Here is an 18,329-nt window from a genome sequence, read left to right on the forward strand (position 1 = left end):
AGTTGGTGGGGGGGGGGGGGGATTTTCCCTTAGGATTTGAGTCTTCTATGTTGATTGTAGTACGTGTACACGAGGTGACGAGTATGTGCTCGGACTTATTTGTGGAAAGCTGGCCTTTAGGCTTCTTAGGTCCTTATATTCACTAAGTATGAAGTTGTTCTTGATATGACTAAGTTTCCTATTTACTAGTTTCACCTCTACATGCTTAATTAGAACTAATTGCTTTATGATTCACTCTTATTGCCTATCTGACTCTTATTTGACTTAACTGAAGATTTGTACTCTCATATTGTCATGCTATCTTTTCATAGCTCCCTATCTTTATCGGAAATTATTATTATCTCATTCTATAGTTGTTTAGTCTTAATTGAGGTTGTGATTATCTTTTCGCCGATTATCCTTAATTGAATTGTTGAATAACCTTCATAATTGCTCAACCTTAAAAGAAATTAGATATCCTATATTTCAGCTGACATAGAATTATTTGGAATTATTTGACTCGTGTTAGCTTCCCTTGTTGTTGAATTGTATGTTGTGGTGTCATTGCTACATTTTAGTGTTCCCTTGTTAAGTTGTTTTCTTTACGCTTAGCATTCTTTACTGTGATTATTCCTTGTGAACGGGCTCTGCTATTTCTTTGTGATTTAAAGTTCTGGAGTTGATTTACTTGTTGTACTTTGTATTATCATCATTGTTGCTGTTGTACTTGTTGTGGTGATGTACTAGGTTTCTGCAGTGCTGTAACTGTTATCTCTGTGTGTTGCCCTGCATATTTACTTTGGGACTACAGAACGGTATTCCGGGATATCCCCTTTTACTGTATATTTACTTTGGGACTACGGAACGGTATTTCGGGAGATCCCCCTGTATTGCATATTTACTTTGGGACTACGGAACGGTATTTCGGGAGACCCCCCAGCACTGCATATTTTCTTTGGGACTACGGAATGGTATTCCTGGCGATCCCCCTGCATATTTACTTTGGGACTACGAACGGTATTTCGGGAGATCCCCCAGCACTGTATATTACATTGGGACTATGGAACGGTATTCCGGGAGATCCCCCTGCACATTTACATTTGGGAAGGGACGGTATCCTGGGAGATCCCCTGTTGTTATCACGGTGTTCTGAGCTATTGTCTTTCATTGATTCTATTCCTATGTAAACATTTGACATGTTGTCCGTTCTTTTCTCTATGCTTACTAGCTAGTATGAACTATGTTAAGACACTTGCACAAGCATACATGAAGCTAAGTACCCTTATCGGATAAGACGTTTTCTAGAAATTGTTGAATATAGATGCTCACCTTGTTTACTCGCGTTCTATGTGAGAGAGACTCTATTTGGCACGTGAGTTGTCAGCATGACTATGAGCTGTGATGAGGGAACAGGATGCCAAGTGTTAGGGTTCAGGTATTGAGACCCGTGAGTTGTAATTTGTCCGAGGTTTGGTACTTCGTGGAGTTGTTGACTAAGACCTGATGTGAGAACTGTCGTAGTTGTTGAGTTATCACTTGTCCTTGCTGTACTAGTGTTTTTGGATTTGGGTTGTGTCTCCGTTCACTCTTTTGTGTTATTATTATGGTGTTCCGCTGTTACTTGTTGTTTCCTTCTTACTGCAAATTTCTGTATCGTTAGTTATATTGGGACCTAGGATGTGCGGTCAACAGAATGAGAGGTCAGATTTTTGTACTATATAAACGAGGGTTAGAGTATTATTTCACATTTGGATTTTGGAGCTCGGTTTGTGGCGATATTTCATGAGTGTTTTTCAAGAAATTCATCGGGGTAAGTGATTCTAACTTGGATTTGGTTAATATACATGAATATATCATTATTTTCATCAATAAATTAGTATTTTGAGATGAAAATTGGGGGTTTTCACCTAAAGTTTCATAATGTGAATTTTTGAGTTTTCAACATCGATTCAGAGTCAGATTTGAGTGAAACTAGTATGGCTGGACTCGTAATTGAATTGTTTATCAGATTTTGTGAGTTTTGTCGGTTTCCGAGGTGCGGGCCCGGGTTGAACTTTTGGATGATTTTTGGGCTTTTGATTAAGGATTCAACCTTTATCATTTGGAATTGTTTCCTTGGGATTATTTGATGCATTTGAGCTGATTTTGGCTAGTTTCGAGCTGTTAGGAGGTAGGTACGTGTGGGAAGACATTTTTGGAGCATCGGTGGCATGCTCGGTATTGGATTTGGCTTGTTCGAGGTAAGTAATACTTCTAAACTTAGTGATGAGGGTATGAAACCCCCAATTATGTGTTATGTGATTAGTGTTGAGGTGATGCACATGCTAGGTGACGGGTGTGTGGGCGTGCACCGTGTGAATTGTGACTCTGTTATCTCTGCGGTACTGTGTGGTTACCTAATCTTCTTGTAACCATGAAATTTCCATGTACTTGAGCTATTGAGTTGTGATCCATGCTAGAATCCATGTCTAGGCTACATGATTATCCTGTTGGGACCCACCGAGGTCATTTCTGCTATTGAGCTATCTGCTTTCATTGCATTACATAGTCATACGCATTCATATGCATATCATATCTCGGTCTCTATTACGGTCTATTGACACATCATATCATTATTTTTGGGATGATATTTCATGACATTGGGAGCCCGAGAGACTGGAGAAATTGATGACTAAGTGAGGCCAAGGGCCTGATTGTGAGGATATTGATACAATAGCACGTGAGTTGTCCGTGCAGCATGTGAGTTGTATCAGAGCTCTAGGGTTATAGGTTCTACAAGTCATGAGCAAGTGTCTAGTAGAGTCTTGTGGATCGATATGATGACGTCCATGCCTATCTTCGAGAGGCTACATGACAATTAGGATATACTTCCCATCTTTCTTTCCTTATCATGCGACATTGATTCGGCTTGAAACGTAACTCTTTGAATTCCTTCCATGCATTTGTATGCGCATGTGAGCGCTCAGTATCGGCTGTGTATCGACGGCTTGTGATTCCATGGATGAGGTGTGAGATGTGATTTCTATGTGCTGATGATGGGCCAATCTGGAGGACTTGAGGTCGGGTTTTGAATGTGGCTTGAGCACAGAGATTTTGATTGAGTGAGCACGTGCTTTTAGACTTATATGTATGGTGGTGTCTCTACTAGTGAAATTTTTGATTAGATGACTATGTGATAAGTATGATGTCACCGCGAGATGAGTTCAGATTGTTCGAATGTGATGAGAATAGTTTGCTTGAGATGTAGAAAGGGCTATTGGGTGCTTGATTTCCATATTTATTGGACATATAGTCTCGAGTTATGAGTATATTGGAGGATCTTTCATGTTGTTTAAATGTGGAATGAATTAGGTTCTCATGCCTTGTTTGTGAGTTCAGACTCAAGAAGATTAAGTGATTGCGTAGTAGTTGTAACTGTGGAAGGGTATAGATAGATGTCAGTTCGAGGCAAAGCAGGTGGGTTGTCTCCTGCAGGGGTCCTAAGGTAACGTCATCCCTATATTGTTTGTAGAGAGTTCTCTTTTACCAGTGAATTATATATGTTGCAATTTGAGTTTGGATCTCTTATGGGAGTTGGCTTGGCTGTTACTAGGGTTAATGCGAGATTTGCAGATGATTTGAGGTATTAGGTGGTCTGTGTTACATGAGCTTATGAAGGATTTAGTTGAATCTCACTGCGGTATTATGGATGTAATAAAGTACGGGAATTGTGAGTCATCGAGAGTTTTGATCTATGGATTTGGGCCAAGTGGGGAGTCTGCTATCGACGAGTTGATTGCATGGTTATATGTTGTAATGGTTTCAGTTTGAGGTATATTTGTGAATCACTTATGACTTACAGAGGTTGAGATCGGGGATGACTCGAGTAAGGGAATTTCTAGATACGGGTTGTATTACACTCTATGGGCATATGGAAATCATGGAATGATCAAGTATTTATCCGTGAAGGATGTAGTGTGCAGGGAGTAGGAATTTGTTAGGTTGCACTAAGGCGGGGTTACTTCTTGGGTGTTGGTGTGCTAATAGGGAACATGTCATTCGGTGTTTGGTCGGTTTAATTGAGATTTGAGCGGAGTGGAAGACTCTCGAGAATGGTTCTAATGGATGGAGGATTTAAATGTAGCTATTGGGAATTTCAGGATTTATATATGGCTAGAAATTGAGATTTTCATTGGAGGGTGCGAGACTCGCAATATTTCTATATCATTATAGATTCTACACATCAGTATCAGAAAGGTGAAGGAAACAATTATAGGTTCGCAAAAGGTCTCTTCAGAATGGGTATCTCGGTTGTGGTACTTTTGGGGTGCTTATGAAGGGATGCAGTAGTATATAGGCCTTAGGGCAGCGTGGCTTTATGATAAGGTATAGTGTAGTGAGTTTTGGTTGAGGAAAATGGTATTATGAGCGAGGAGAAGTATCGACTTGAGGGTAATTTAGAAAGGAACTCGGAGAAATAGGGCAGCTTGGTAGCGGGTTGGATCAGCATGGAAATGGATGTGGTTGGCTCTTTTGGTCCTTATGACGTGGTGAGTCTCTACAGGTGGTTCATGGCAATTCTCTTGGATTTTGGTGACCTGCGTAGCTTGGTTGAGTTAAAGGGATTCGGTTCTAATAGTTTTGTTATGTGCAAGTGGATTCCAAAGAGAGCTCAATGGTTTCTACCACGGTTAGAGGTGTACATTTCCTACTGGTGTGTGGAACATGTTTATGTTGCGTATTGTGATTTTCTCCTGGATGAGATCAAACGGAAGGTTCCTGGCTAATTGAGTATGTAGTTTGCTTATGACTCAGAGTTGATTTTGAGATTTTTGTACTTTTCATATGATAGCATAATAGGTGTGGTGTGTTGTGTTGTGTAGGATTGAGATTTGCATGTGCAAGGTCACAATTCGATTTTGAAAGGAAGGTCCTGAATTCTTAGGCAGTATAGACAGTTTCATATGACTAGGTAAATGATATTACTATTTGGTATGGCCTGAGTAGAGTGTACCTTTCAGTAGGCGCACTGTGTTTTGATTTATGGATACTTCATTGGTATTGTGGCACTCTCCCGGTTGATCAACTCCTGATGTTCAGATGTTGCTGTGTGGCACGAAAGAATTGGAGAAGTATTCCTCGTGGGATGATTGTGTATGAGAGATATATTAGACATTCAGGCGGTGAAGTCGGGATCAGATATGGTGATTCGTTGTTCTATGGATTTGGAGTCTGGGAGTTCTCAGGAACAGATTGTTTCATTGTTGTGGACTGTGAAAATGTGGCCCAGTTCGTCAGATGATGGTTGTCGCGCCCCCTTTTTTCTCGCGAAATCGGGTTTATGAAATTTTTGGTCGGGACAACTCTTTCCCTTTGGAAAGGGGGTTTGCATTTTTGAAGAGTCACCACCTAACGATTTAAGGTGCGTTAGGGCACCTATAGGGTTCATTTATAACTACCTTTGGTAACCAGAGACAGGGTAAGGGCTTGAAATTATCCCAAGGGGAAGGTGTTAGGCACCCCTCAGGATCCACTAGTGTGGTTCCCGGCCAAACGGTTTTTGTGAATTTGTACAATTAGCAAATAAACAAGTACGGCTCAAATGGTAGGGGATTTCAGTTTCAATACACAGGTGTTTGAAAAACGATTAGTTAAAAGCGAGCTTTTGAAAAGAATTACAATTGAAGCATACTTGTGAATGTAAAGGGGTATCCTAGGTTTGTTTGTAATATGGATGACATCAATACAATACCCGGTATGATACTCCTCAAAGAGGGGATACACGTGGTATTAACGCACCGGTCATCATATCCATATCTACCCTTCCCCGCCCCGTGAAGGTAATTAAAGCGAGGGTTGGTCCCTCCAAATGTCATAAACCCGATTTCGCGAGAAAAAGGGGGCGCGACACCTATTGCATGCTGTTACCCGTCCCTTCCTATCAGTCCCGGAGGAGTTTAGGGTTCGTATCCTATGAGGGGGGGGGGGTTCTAGGCAGACCCTCAAGTTTAAAGGTAAAATACTAAGGCGACATATAATCAACAAGTAGGACTTCAATTAAGGGGAGCATGGAAGACAAATGAAAGGCTCAGATGTACCTCCACGCACAGAACACATAAACAGCATGACTCATACACAATTAAGGTCTGAATTAAGATCCTAAGCATGGTATCTAAGTGTTCATATTTATGAGAGAACTCAAATAGGAAGTCCTAATCAGGCTTGCCTACTGATTTTTAACATGCTGACAGTTAAACAAAGACGGTTCTAGTTTTTATATAAGTTTGTTACCTAAGGCTTGCCTAGGCATAAAATAATATGAAGCAGTTACCAGAATGTTTAAAAAATAGTTTGGCAGTTATTTTTCCTAAAGCATGCTATTCTAAGTGTTGCAAAAAACATGCAGGGATTGTGACCGGTTTCACTTAAACAAGATAATCAAACATGAGACTGTTTTGTGTCCTTTTCCATGCATTATTGGTTTAACTAGGTGTGACTGAGCAAGTGTGAACGATATCCTAAAACAGGGTATCTAATACGCACATATGAAAATGCAGAATGATTGCAGAATATGCAGAATTCCTAGAGCATGGTTTCTAAATGTCCAAAGAGTTACAGCATGATTTCAAGATGTGCAGGAGCAACAGTTTTATGTTGATGCTATTATTTAGCCTAAAGCAGGATTTCTAAGTGGTCAAATGATGTTAAATGAGATGCTGGAATAGTAAACCTAAGAACATGGTATCTAATGCATGACATGCTTTGAATGGGTTGATCTTACACATGGATTCTAATGCACATATAGGAAATGTAAATCTAAGACATGGTTTCTACCCATTGATGTTGATAGCATATATACCTACCCTCCCCTTTTCACTAGCTAGCCCCAATACTTGTTTACAACAGATTATTACAGACCAATACTAAAATGAATTACATAAAGAAAAGGTTACTCCATAGAGAGCCTAATAACAGGCCCAGATTTCCAATACCTGATTAAGACTTCCTCTCTGAGTTATGTAATAAATCACCTCAAGTGCCAAGATTGTTTCATAGCTTTTCCTCATATCTAGGTGTGTCAGAGATCCCTAAGGACCTCAAGGGATCCCGGGCACTGCTCACACCTAGATTTCATAGCCAATATAGAGTAAGTGCAGTGTGGAAATGCCAGCTTTCATGTGTCCAAGTTCAGAGGGAGCTCAAGGGTCCCAAGGCAAGGCTCACACAAAAGGGGCAAAACTTAGTGGTCTAAGAGTAGAGTGAGAGTGCTTGACATAGGTTCAAAAGAGTTGAGTTGGAAGTAATTTTGACAATGATTAGTTTGAAAAAAGTTTTGGAAAGCAATAGACGAGTTTGCCTTAGTGAAAACCAGTTTGAAGAAGAAAGGAAACAGGACAATCAACAACTCAAAACCAAATCAACATACATAGTTCAAACACAAACTGGGAAAGGAGGAATTGGGGACAAGTAGTTCATATGTGAAAGCATATTTGCACACAGGTTAACACCAGAGAAGTACTACAGAACTTTAAATAGTCACAGCAATAGGCTATCACAAAGTGTTCATGCCAGGAGCTTAACAACATTAGATTAAGGGGTGCTAAACAGAGTTACACATCAGGTTTAGGGGGAAGGGTTCAGGATCACATAGTAACTAGGTGTCACGATCACTTGCTTATAATGTATTGGGGGTTAGGGGGTAGGGCAGAATAGTAGTAGAAAATGTAAGAACGCAGTGGACATGCTGAATTACAGGGTAGGGGTAATCACACGGCAAAATAGGCATGCTAATTACAAGGGAGACAACAGAACCACAAGTAGAAGCATAAGAGAAACAAAAGGAAGCGCAATACAAATAGAGACATATTGTTTTGGATGTTGTAAGATAAACTGAAAACATACCAGTAAAAATAAGAGAATAAGTGCAAAGTGAGGAGTGAAGAGCAGTACAATGAAGGGAAGTAGAGCAGTAGTGTGTAGAGCAGTAGAGCACTAGAACAATAGAGCAGTAGAGCAATGTAATCACTTAGTTTTGGCTTGCAGCCGACTGAGTATCAAGTAAACATCAAGAGAAGCAAGAGAGTATGTATGTGTGTAAGAGAGAGTTCAGAACAGTGTAATTCTTCGTGTTTTAAGAATGTAGAGGAGAGTCATTTATATAGTAGTTTGAAAACTGGTTAAAATAAGGTAAGAATCAATTCTTCAGTAATTATAGAACTCAGTATAAAAATTGGTTCGAATCTCCCTTTAATTAAGGGAGTCAGTGTAAATGGTAAAGACCAGGTGACAAGTAAGGAAAGAAATCACACACGGCTGGAGTATAACAAATAAGGAAAGATTTCAAAACAGTACCAGTATATAACAGGTAATTATGTCTAGGTTCAGAAAGTTTTCAAACTAAGGAAACAATCAGTAAGAAGTAAGTAGCAATGCAAACAAGGAAAGGAAAAATTAATTAAGGCAAACAACAAATCAAATAAAGTGGAAAGGTAGGAGTCGGGGGTCCAAAGGAAAATGTTCACATCACACCAAGTAATAAGGAATTCAGAATCAATCAAAGAAATAGTCATGGAAAAGAGTCAGCAGGTTTAACATATAAATAGAGTAAGACATGGGTAGTCAAGAATTGGCACACAACTCTAGCAAAACATGAAGATCAAACGATACTGAATCAGTGAGAAAGATGCAAGTCTTGATGCGAACAGTCAAGATGAGCACAAACACATAGAATCGGTGTAAGTCTAGGCTGAGAAACTCAGTAGAAGCATATCAAGGCAAGGCAGTCACAAGAAATCACAACAACGTAAAAGAAACATGAGAATCAGTAAGTAATGCTAATACACATAAACCAAATGAAGAACCCTAAAATTAGGGTTTTTGACATAGGCTAGTTAGGGGCAAGGAAGAACTTAACAAAATCACTCAAAACACATAGACACAGGGGATTAAGCACTTAAAACCTGAAAGCGTTTCGAAGAAAAGGATTTTCAGAAACCCTAGTTTAGGAAGATGACAAGCCACTCGAAAATCAGGAGATTTTCCATAAAAACAAGTAAAAATAAGTTTGATCCTTCTCAGATCTGTACAGATCTAAGAAGTTTAAGAGACGAAATTAGGGTTTTCAACAGAATAAGTCGAATAGAGTAGAAAGCTTAAACAAACATTTTAAACATAGAGACTCGTAGATTAATACAAAAAACATAAGAAAGAAGCATTTTTGAAAAGTTGTTTAAGAACCCTAGTTCGAAGATGAAGAGTTACTTTGGAAAAATTGGGAAAACTTTTAAGGAAAACAACAAAAGCTCATAATATACACAGATCTAAGACAGATCTAAAAGAAATCGGAAAATCATAAGAGTTAGGGTTTCAGAGAACCCAGGGAAGATGAGAAAACCTTAAAGTGTTACCGGTTTTAGCCGAAAAAGTCATAGATCTTACTCGAACGGCCTGAGGTGGCCGAAAAATGGCATGAAGGACCATGGGTAGGAGTTGAACTTCTCCAGGATCACCTGAGGACCTTAGGGTAGTGTCAAACCGGCGTGGGGTGAAGCAGATGCCGGAGATGATGAGAGGCTATGGTTTTCGGTGAGGGGGGTGGCCGGAGAAGGTTGACAGGGTCCATCGGAGAGGAGGGGAGAGGAGAAAGTTCTAGAGAGAACTAGAGATAGAGGGAGGATTCAGAGGCGGTGCAAATGAGAGAATGTGGTAGGGTTTGGGGGTCGTTGGAGTAAAAAAGGAAAGGGATAACGTGGACCGTTGATCTCGGAGATCAACGACCATGATTAGAAGAGGTTCTGGGTCGGGTGGGTTAGATAGGAAATTGGGCCGGGGTTTTAATTTGAATTAGGCTGGAGGTCCGAATTTAAACATAACTAAAGGGCCTATTTGTTAAATACCCAATTAAAATTAGATAAACAATGAATAAAAATAGCTAGTAAGTAAATAAAATGAAATGAAAGCTAAATAGGTGAAACTAAGGTAATTAACTAATATTAAAAATATTGAATGACTGATTACTGAATTAAAATACCATAAAGTGTACAATTAGGCTATAATTGCAAAATTATTGTAATTATTCTCAAACAATGCCAAATTGGCTAATTTATGAAATAATTAAATTCTAATAGGTTTAAAAATGATATATTGAGCTAAGAAATACATTGAAATTACTTGTAATGTAATTTATGAATAATTATTGGATATAAAGTACTGAATAAATTAGAAAATAAATTGACAATAATATGGAAAATTATGGAAATATACCAATTATTATAAAAAGTGATTTTGAAGTCATACATGCAAATTTAAAAATATTTTGAGGAAAAATTAGGTATCAACAGCTGCCCATCTTTACCCGGGAAGGATGAAAGAGTTGTCGGGTAATGATATAAAAGCCAATTTTGACAGAGCGAAACGATTTGAAGAGGTTTGGCCGCACCCTGGCTTCTGAGCTGCCTACATATCCCTGATTTCACAGGAATCAGGCCGTATATAGTTCCGGATCTATCGGCGAAGTATACCAATGAAGCCATTTCAAGAACGGACGCAACATCTAGGGATGGGTAAGTGAACGGTTTACAGGAATGGTTAGGGTTTGATATGGCTTGAGGGAACTGCAGCGGGATCGTTCCTGCCGCGATAGTTGTTGCTCGCCATCTTACCTGCAAATAGAAGCAACACAAGCATATACTGCACATAAATTTAAACATGATGCAAATTTCCATTGGACCATGAATGTTGTCTTTGGAGGGTTAGGAATGGCGTCCTCAGACCATGTTGTCCTGGGCCATGGGTTGTTTGGTGCAGGATTCGCAGGCCATGAAATGATGTTCTCGGGCTATAAGGATGGTGCCTCCGTACGATGACGACTTTGGATGAGTTGGCGATGTTTCAGCCCATGAAGGATGCTGTAGTATGATGCGGACAAGACAGAGCTCAGTCTTGCGAATTGAAGGGAAGAGCTTAGCGTGTAAGAGAAGCGAGATAAATAGTGCTTGGGATAGTGCTTAGTTTCGAAGAAAATTGGAGGCAGAGCTTAGCCTCGAAAGGCAGGAGAGTAGCCTTATGCAACGATGCGAATCCAGGTGGAGGTAGAGCTTAAACTCGGAAGGCAGAATGGTAGCCTTATGCAGATTGGAAAGCAGAATAGTAGCCTTATGCAATGCAGATGCAGATGGAAGTAGAGCTTAACCTCGGAAGGCAAAATGGTAGCCTTATTTAATTGGAAGGCAGAATAGTAGCCTTATGCAATGCCAATGCAGATGGAGGTAGAGCTTAACCTCGGAAGGCAGAATGGTAGATTATGCAGATTGGAAGGAAAAATAGTAGCCTTATGCACTGCGAATGCAGATGGAGACAGCGTTTAGTCTCGGAAGGCAGAATGGTAGCCTTATGCAAATTGGAAGGAAAAATAGTAGCCTTATGCAATGCAAGAATGGTAGCATTACATGGTGTTCTCGGGCTATGAAGATGGTGCCTCCGAACGATGACGCCTTTGGATGAGTTGGCGATGTTTCAGCCCATGAAGGATGTTGTAGTATGATGCGGACAAGACAGAGCTCAGTCTTGCGAATTGAAGGGAAGAGCTTAGCCTGTAAGAGAAGCGAGATAAATAGTGCTTGGGATAGCGCATTGGAGGCAGATCTTAGCCTCGAAAGGCAGGAGAGTATCCTTATGCAAAGTTGCGAATCCAGGTGGAGGTAGAGCTTAACCTCGGAAGGCAGAATGGTAGCCTTATGCAGATTGGAAAGCAGAATAGTAGCCTTATGCAATGCAGATGCAGATGGAGGTAGAGCTAAACCTCGGAAGGCAGAATGGTAGCCTTATGCAGATTGGAAGGCAGAATAGTAGCCTTATGCAATGCCAATGCAGATGGAGGTAGAGCTTAACCTCGGAAGGCAGAATGGTAGCTTATGCAGATTGGAAGGCAAAATAGTAGCCTTATGCACTGCGAATGCAGATGGAGACAGCGTTTAGTCTCGGAAGGCAGAATAGTAGCCTTATGCAAATTGGAAGGCAAAATAGTATCCTTATGCAATGCAAATGCAGATGGAGACAACGTTTAGTCTCGGAAGGCAAATGGTAGCCTTATGCAGATTGGAAGGCAGAATAGTAGCCATATGCAATGCAAATGCAGATGGAGACAACGTTTAGTCTCGGAAGGCAGAATGGTAGCCCTATGCAGATTGGAAGGCAGAATAGTAGCTTTATGCAATGCGAATGCAGATGGAGAAAACGTTTAGTCTCGGAAGGCAGAATGGTAGCCTTATGCAGGAGATAAGATAACAATTGACAGTAGAGTTTTCTTAGCTGATAGCAGATTGCGGTGTTGTGATTACTGGGAGTATTGTGACATACGGAACATCACTGGTGTGTGCTGATAGCAAATGTTGGCAAGTGCAATGGTTCTGAGAATCGTATACTTGAACAATGTGTGTCCCATGGGCGTACAATATGTTTAATGATTTCGCAATCCTAGTGCCTGCATCCAAAGAAATATTGTGAGTTTTGTAAGGGGACAGGTTAGTTCGTATCCCCGCTTGCTTCGCTTGACTCGTTCGACTTTGATCTGGTGATACCGTTTCTATTATTGGGGTAGAGTTGCTAAACAGAGCAGTTTCAATAATAATCATGCATGATTTTGTAAAAGTATGACATAAATGTCGCGCCCCTTTTTCCCCCTTTTCCGCTAGGATGGAGTTTCCGGGTTTCGACATTCATGGGGTGTAATGGCTCATTTCCCTTTTTTGGGAATTAGGTATTTTTAAGAGTCGCCACCTAATGATTTAAGGCGCATTAGGAAACTTTTAGAGTTTAGTTACAACTAGGTTTGATAACCAGAGATTGGGTAAGGGCTTGATTTATCCCAAGGGGAAGGTGTTAGGCACCCCTCAGGATCCACTAGTGTGGTTCCCGGCCAGATAGTTCTTTTGTTCATTTGTGAAATTATAGAGTAAACAAATAAAGGCTCAAGTAAGAGGAGATTTAAGTTAAACACACAAACGTTTGAAAACAATTATTGAAAGGCAAGGTTTGAAAGAGTTATAAGCTAGACATTTTTGCAGAAAAATAAAAGGGGGTCCTAGGTTTGTTTATAATATGGATCACCTTAATACAATACCCGGTATGACACTCCTCAGAAGAGGGGATACACGTGGTATTAGCGCACCGGTCATCATATCCATATCCACCCTTCCCACCCCGTTAAGGTATCAAAGCGCGGATTGGTCTCGACCTCTATTGCATGCTATTACCCGTCCCATTCCTATCAGTCCTGGAGGAATTTAGGAATACTATTCCTATAAGAGGGAGGGTTTTAGGCTGACTCTTTGGTTTAAAGGTATAAAGGCTAAGGCGACATATAAAAACACATAGGACTGCATTTTTTAGGGGAACATATAAACACTTAGAGGGCTCATGTATACCTCCGCAGACAAATCATATAAATAGCATAACTTAAACACAGTTATGGTCGGAATTTTAAAATCCTAAAGCAGAGAGTTTGAGTCAGAACCAGATACATTATATAACTCAGAAAAGAAGTTCGAATCAGGCCTGCCTGCTGGTTGTAACAGTTGGTAATTAACAAGGGCAATTCTAGTTTTATTTAAGTAGTTACCTAAGGCTTGCCTAGGCGTAGTAGTGATGTCCTATGAGCATGGTATCTATTGCTGATTAGGAGTATAGTAAGACAGTAAACAATTTTTTAAGCGAACGATCTCGATCCTATAGGCATGCTTTCTAACCGTATTAATTTAACAGAGTAGGTTATTTCAACTGATTCAAAATAGATAAGTACGAGCCAAACTGATTTTTTTTAACTAAACCGGTTTTAGATCCTATAGGCATGATCTCTATTGTAGTTGATTTTAATTCCTACAGACATGGTATCTAAGTATTGAAGGCTGATTTTAGTCCTATAGTCATGGTATCTAATAGAACATGAAGTGGAGTAGGCAGGATTTATTTGATCAAAGCAAAGTTCCTATAGGCATGATTTCTATTAAAAGGGCATTTAGATCCTATAGACATGGTTTCTAATTATGTAAAGATAAAGCATGTAGAATTTTTGTTAAACCAAAGCAGATCTTTTTGGCATGTTCTCTAACAGATCATATCGAAATACACCTTATAGACATGTTATCTATCCTTCTAATAGCTAAAGCATGCACAATCACCCCATCCCTTTTCACTAGCCAGCCCAATATTGTTTACAAATTATTACAGCCCAAATGATTGAATTACAAAAGAAGTGCAGAAATAAGAAAATTACAACCAAAGGAAAGCCTGATCTTGACGTCCTCTCTGAGTTATGTAATGAACCACTTCAGTGCCAGAATTTCAAAGCCTTTCTCATACCTGGGTGTGTCAAAGTTCCCTAAGGACCTCATGGGATCCCGGGTAGTGCTTACACCCAGGTTTGCATAACCAGAGAAAAATGAGTGCAGTGTGGAAGGGCCAGCCCTTATGTGTCCAAGTTCAGAGTGAGCTCAAGGGTCCCAAGGCAAGGCTCACACAAGAGGGGCAGAACCTAGGTTTTAGGAGTATAGTGGAAGTGCAGGACATAGTTGAAAAAGAGTTTGTTTAAAACTGGACTGGCAAGTCCATTTTGAAAGTAATCAGTAGTAGAAGTGTTTGAAATCATTTGGGGTAATGAACAAAATCAAACACACAGAATCAGTAATCAGACCAAGGAGTCAAGGGATTTTGGGAATACATTGTATGAAGCATATGACCCCAATAGGGATCAGGTTTGGTCATGCACAACAATAGCTGATGCTGGCATGCCCACAAACTAGCCAGAGAACACAAACACATAGAGGGAATATGGGGTTTGGGATTCATAAGTCAGCAAACACATAACAAGTGACTGACAGAGTACACACATTGTCACGACCCCAGTTCGCCTTCCGTGAACTGTTGTGACGGCACCTAGTTTCTACGACTAGGTAAGCCTAAATTGTGGAATAAAACCCAACTTTGTGGAAAATAAAACAGTTTAAAACAGGAATAAAGTAATAACATTGTTTAAAGGTGCCGCTCGGCATACACCATAAATATATATATATATATATATATATATATATATATATATATATATATATATATATATATATATATATATATATGAGAAACCAATATCTAAATCCAAGACCCGGAAACCCACGAATCACAAGCTAGAAAATACTACATAGCTCTAGCTCCGGAATGTCTAAATAGAACAGGAAATACAGAAGGGCTAAATACTAAAAAAAAGCAGGAATGGAAAGGGACTCCTCAGTCTGCCGACGCGGCAGATATACCTCGAAGTCTCTATGGAGCGCCTCGCCTCAAGGATAGTGAGTCTGAGCAGAGGTACCTGGATCTGCACATGAAAAACATGCGCAGAAAGGGCACCAGTACACCATAGCGGTACTCTAAGTGCCAAGCCTAACCTCGGTCGGGTAGTGACGAGGAAGGTCAGGGCCCTACAGAGATTAAGTAAATAATAAGATGACAGGATAAGATAAGCAGTACATTTGAGAATCTACAGTAAGAATCTATACAGGATAATAAGAGTACAATAACGGAAACAAAGATAAAGGCAAACCACAAGGAAATACCACTCACAACAAGGATAATAATCGGGGATCTCTTAGTATCCCGAGCATCTCTTGGTATCCTCAATATATTCCAGGGATCTCTTGGTATCCCGAGGATCTCTTGGTATCCTCAATATATGCCAGGGATCTCTCGGTATCCCGAGGATCTCTCGGTATCCTCAATATACGTGTCGGGGATCTCTTGGTATCCTGCACCTCAATTCAATTCATAAATACGTACAGGGGATGTCCCGGGATGCCGTCCTGTAGTCCCAAATTAAAACACACAGTAGCAACACACGAATATTAAATTAAATGCTAATTTTGTACTAAAAAATAGTTAATTCTAGCCTAACATGCTCCACATAATGCAATTAAGGTAGTTTAAGAAAATAGGCAATTAAGTCAACTAAGCATGCTTTTCTAAACTAATAACAAGCTAAGTTTGCTAGTAGAATAAAACAGGAAAGAAAGGAAATCAGCTTAAATACTTATAGTAAAACCGGATTTTCAACAATTAGCTCAAGTACGCACTCGTCACCTCACGTACAAGGCATTTCAAATATTAAATATATCATATCCTAAGGGGAAGGTCCCCCACACAAGGTTAGACAAGCCACTTACCTCGAACCAGCTCAAAATCAACCCAACACCACGTCTTTGCCACGAGTACTCGACTCCAAATGGCCCAAATCTATTCAATTCAATTGCATAACGTAAATAACACTTCAAGTAAATGATTCTGCAATTAAATTCTAAGCTAATACGCCAAATTATGTAAAATAACCAAAACGCCCCTCGGGCCCACGTCTCGGAATCGGGGTAAAATTTATATTTCTAGAAACCTTGCACTCTCACGAGTTTAGTCATATGAAAAGTACCAAAATCGGACCTCAATTGGCCCTTCAAATCAACCCTCAAAGGTCTCCAATTACACAAGCCCTAAACCCCAAATTACCATTGATTTTCCTTAATTTTTCATGCTTAAATTGATAAAAGTCACTCCAATAACGAGTTAGGGACAAAAGATCATACCCCAATGAAGTCCTCTGAAAATCCCTCTTGAAAAGTGCTTTCCAAGCTTCTTCCCGTTTTGAAAAATATGAAAAAGGGCTAAAATTCGCGAAGGCAAGAATTTATAGGTTCTGCCCAGCGATTTCCGCATTTGCGACCCTGGGACCGCATCTGCGGTCCCGCTTCTGCGGAGACTTTGTCGCATCTGCGACTTTCACTTAAAGACCCAGTTTTCGCATCTGCGGAACATTCACCACAGGAGCGGTTCCGCTTCTGCGATCCCTTCACCGCATCTGCGGTTCCTGAGGAGATGGTCAATTTTCGCTTCTGCGGCCACTTAGCCGCTTCTACGGCATCGCACCTACTGTCCCCAAACTGCAGGTGCGGAAATACTAGAAGCAGCAAAAATACAGCAGCAACAACATTTCTCAAACTTCCTGTTAACCATCCGAAATCACCTCGAGGCCTCCGGGACCTAAACCAAAGGCACAAACATCACCTAATACCTTATTCAACCTTGTACCAATCTTCAAAAACACTCCAAACAACATGAAATCAACCAAAACACATCGGATTCAATCCTAAGTTTCTAAAATCTTTCGAATTCCTCTTTTGATCAAAAACCCAACCAAACCACGTCCGAATGACCTGAAATTTTGCACACACATAACGGAACTACTGTAGCTCTCGGAATTCCATTCCGACCCTTATAATCAATTCACTATCGGACCGGAAACGTTAAAATTCAACTTCCGGATTTAAAGCCTAAATTAGCTACGGACCTCCAAAACACAATCTGAACACGCCCCTAAGCACGAAATCACCCAACGGAGCTAACGGAACCATAGGATTTCCATTCCAAGGCCGTCTTCACACTGTTCTGACTACGGTCAACATTCTAACACTTAAGCTTTCATTTAGGGACTAAGTGTCCCAAAACTCTTCGAAACTCAAAGGCGAACATCCCGGCAATTCAAAATAGCAGAAATAAACTTGGGGAAAGTGGTTAATAGGGGATCGGGACGTTAATTCATAAGACGATCGGTCGGGTCGTCACATCCTCCTATACATAAACATTCGTTCGGCCTCGAACGAGCATAGAGATATACCTGAAGTAGTGAAAAGATGAGGGTAACGGCTGTGCATATCCTGCTCGGTCTCCCAGGTTACCTCCTCGACCGGCTGACCCCACCACTGAACCTTTCCCGATGCAATGTTCTTTGACCTCAGCTTTCTAACATGCCTGTCCAATATTGCCACTGGCTCCTCAACATAAGATATAAACGAGTTACGGAGTCAAAAATGTTACCTTCAAGTGCTTCCCCTTTGGTTTCCTCAAAAATCTCCCACAAAAGCTTCAATCTCGTTCAATAATGGTGGAAAAATAAAGAAGGGTCGTGGATGGGCTATTTAAATATTGCCCAAATATTCCTTCTTCGCGAACACAGAAGGACCCTCGCGTTCGCGAAGTACAACTTCGCTTGGGTCCAGCTTCCTTCATCGCGAACGCAATTCCCAGGCCACGAACGCAATGAAACATTTCCTCCAGCTTCATGAGCGGGGGAGAACCTTCGCGAATGCGAAGCATTAAATCTCCCCCAGCCCAGCTCCTCTTCGCGGATGCAAGAACTCACTCGCGAACGCGAAGAAGGAAACCAGAACTGGGCTGGTGCAACTTTTCTGTAATTCCAACAAGTTCCAAAATGATCCGTTGAGCATCCGAAACACACCCGAGGACCCCGAGACCTCAACCAAACATGCCAACAAATCCTAAAA

This window comes from Nicotiana attenuata, unplaced genomic scaffold (genome assembly GCF_001879085.1).
Source record: "Nicotiana attenuata strain UT unplaced genomic scaffold, NIATTr2, whole genome shotgun sequence".
NCBI lineage: Eukaryota > Viridiplantae > Streptophyta > Magnoliopsida > Solanales > Solanaceae > Nicotiana > Nicotiana attenuata.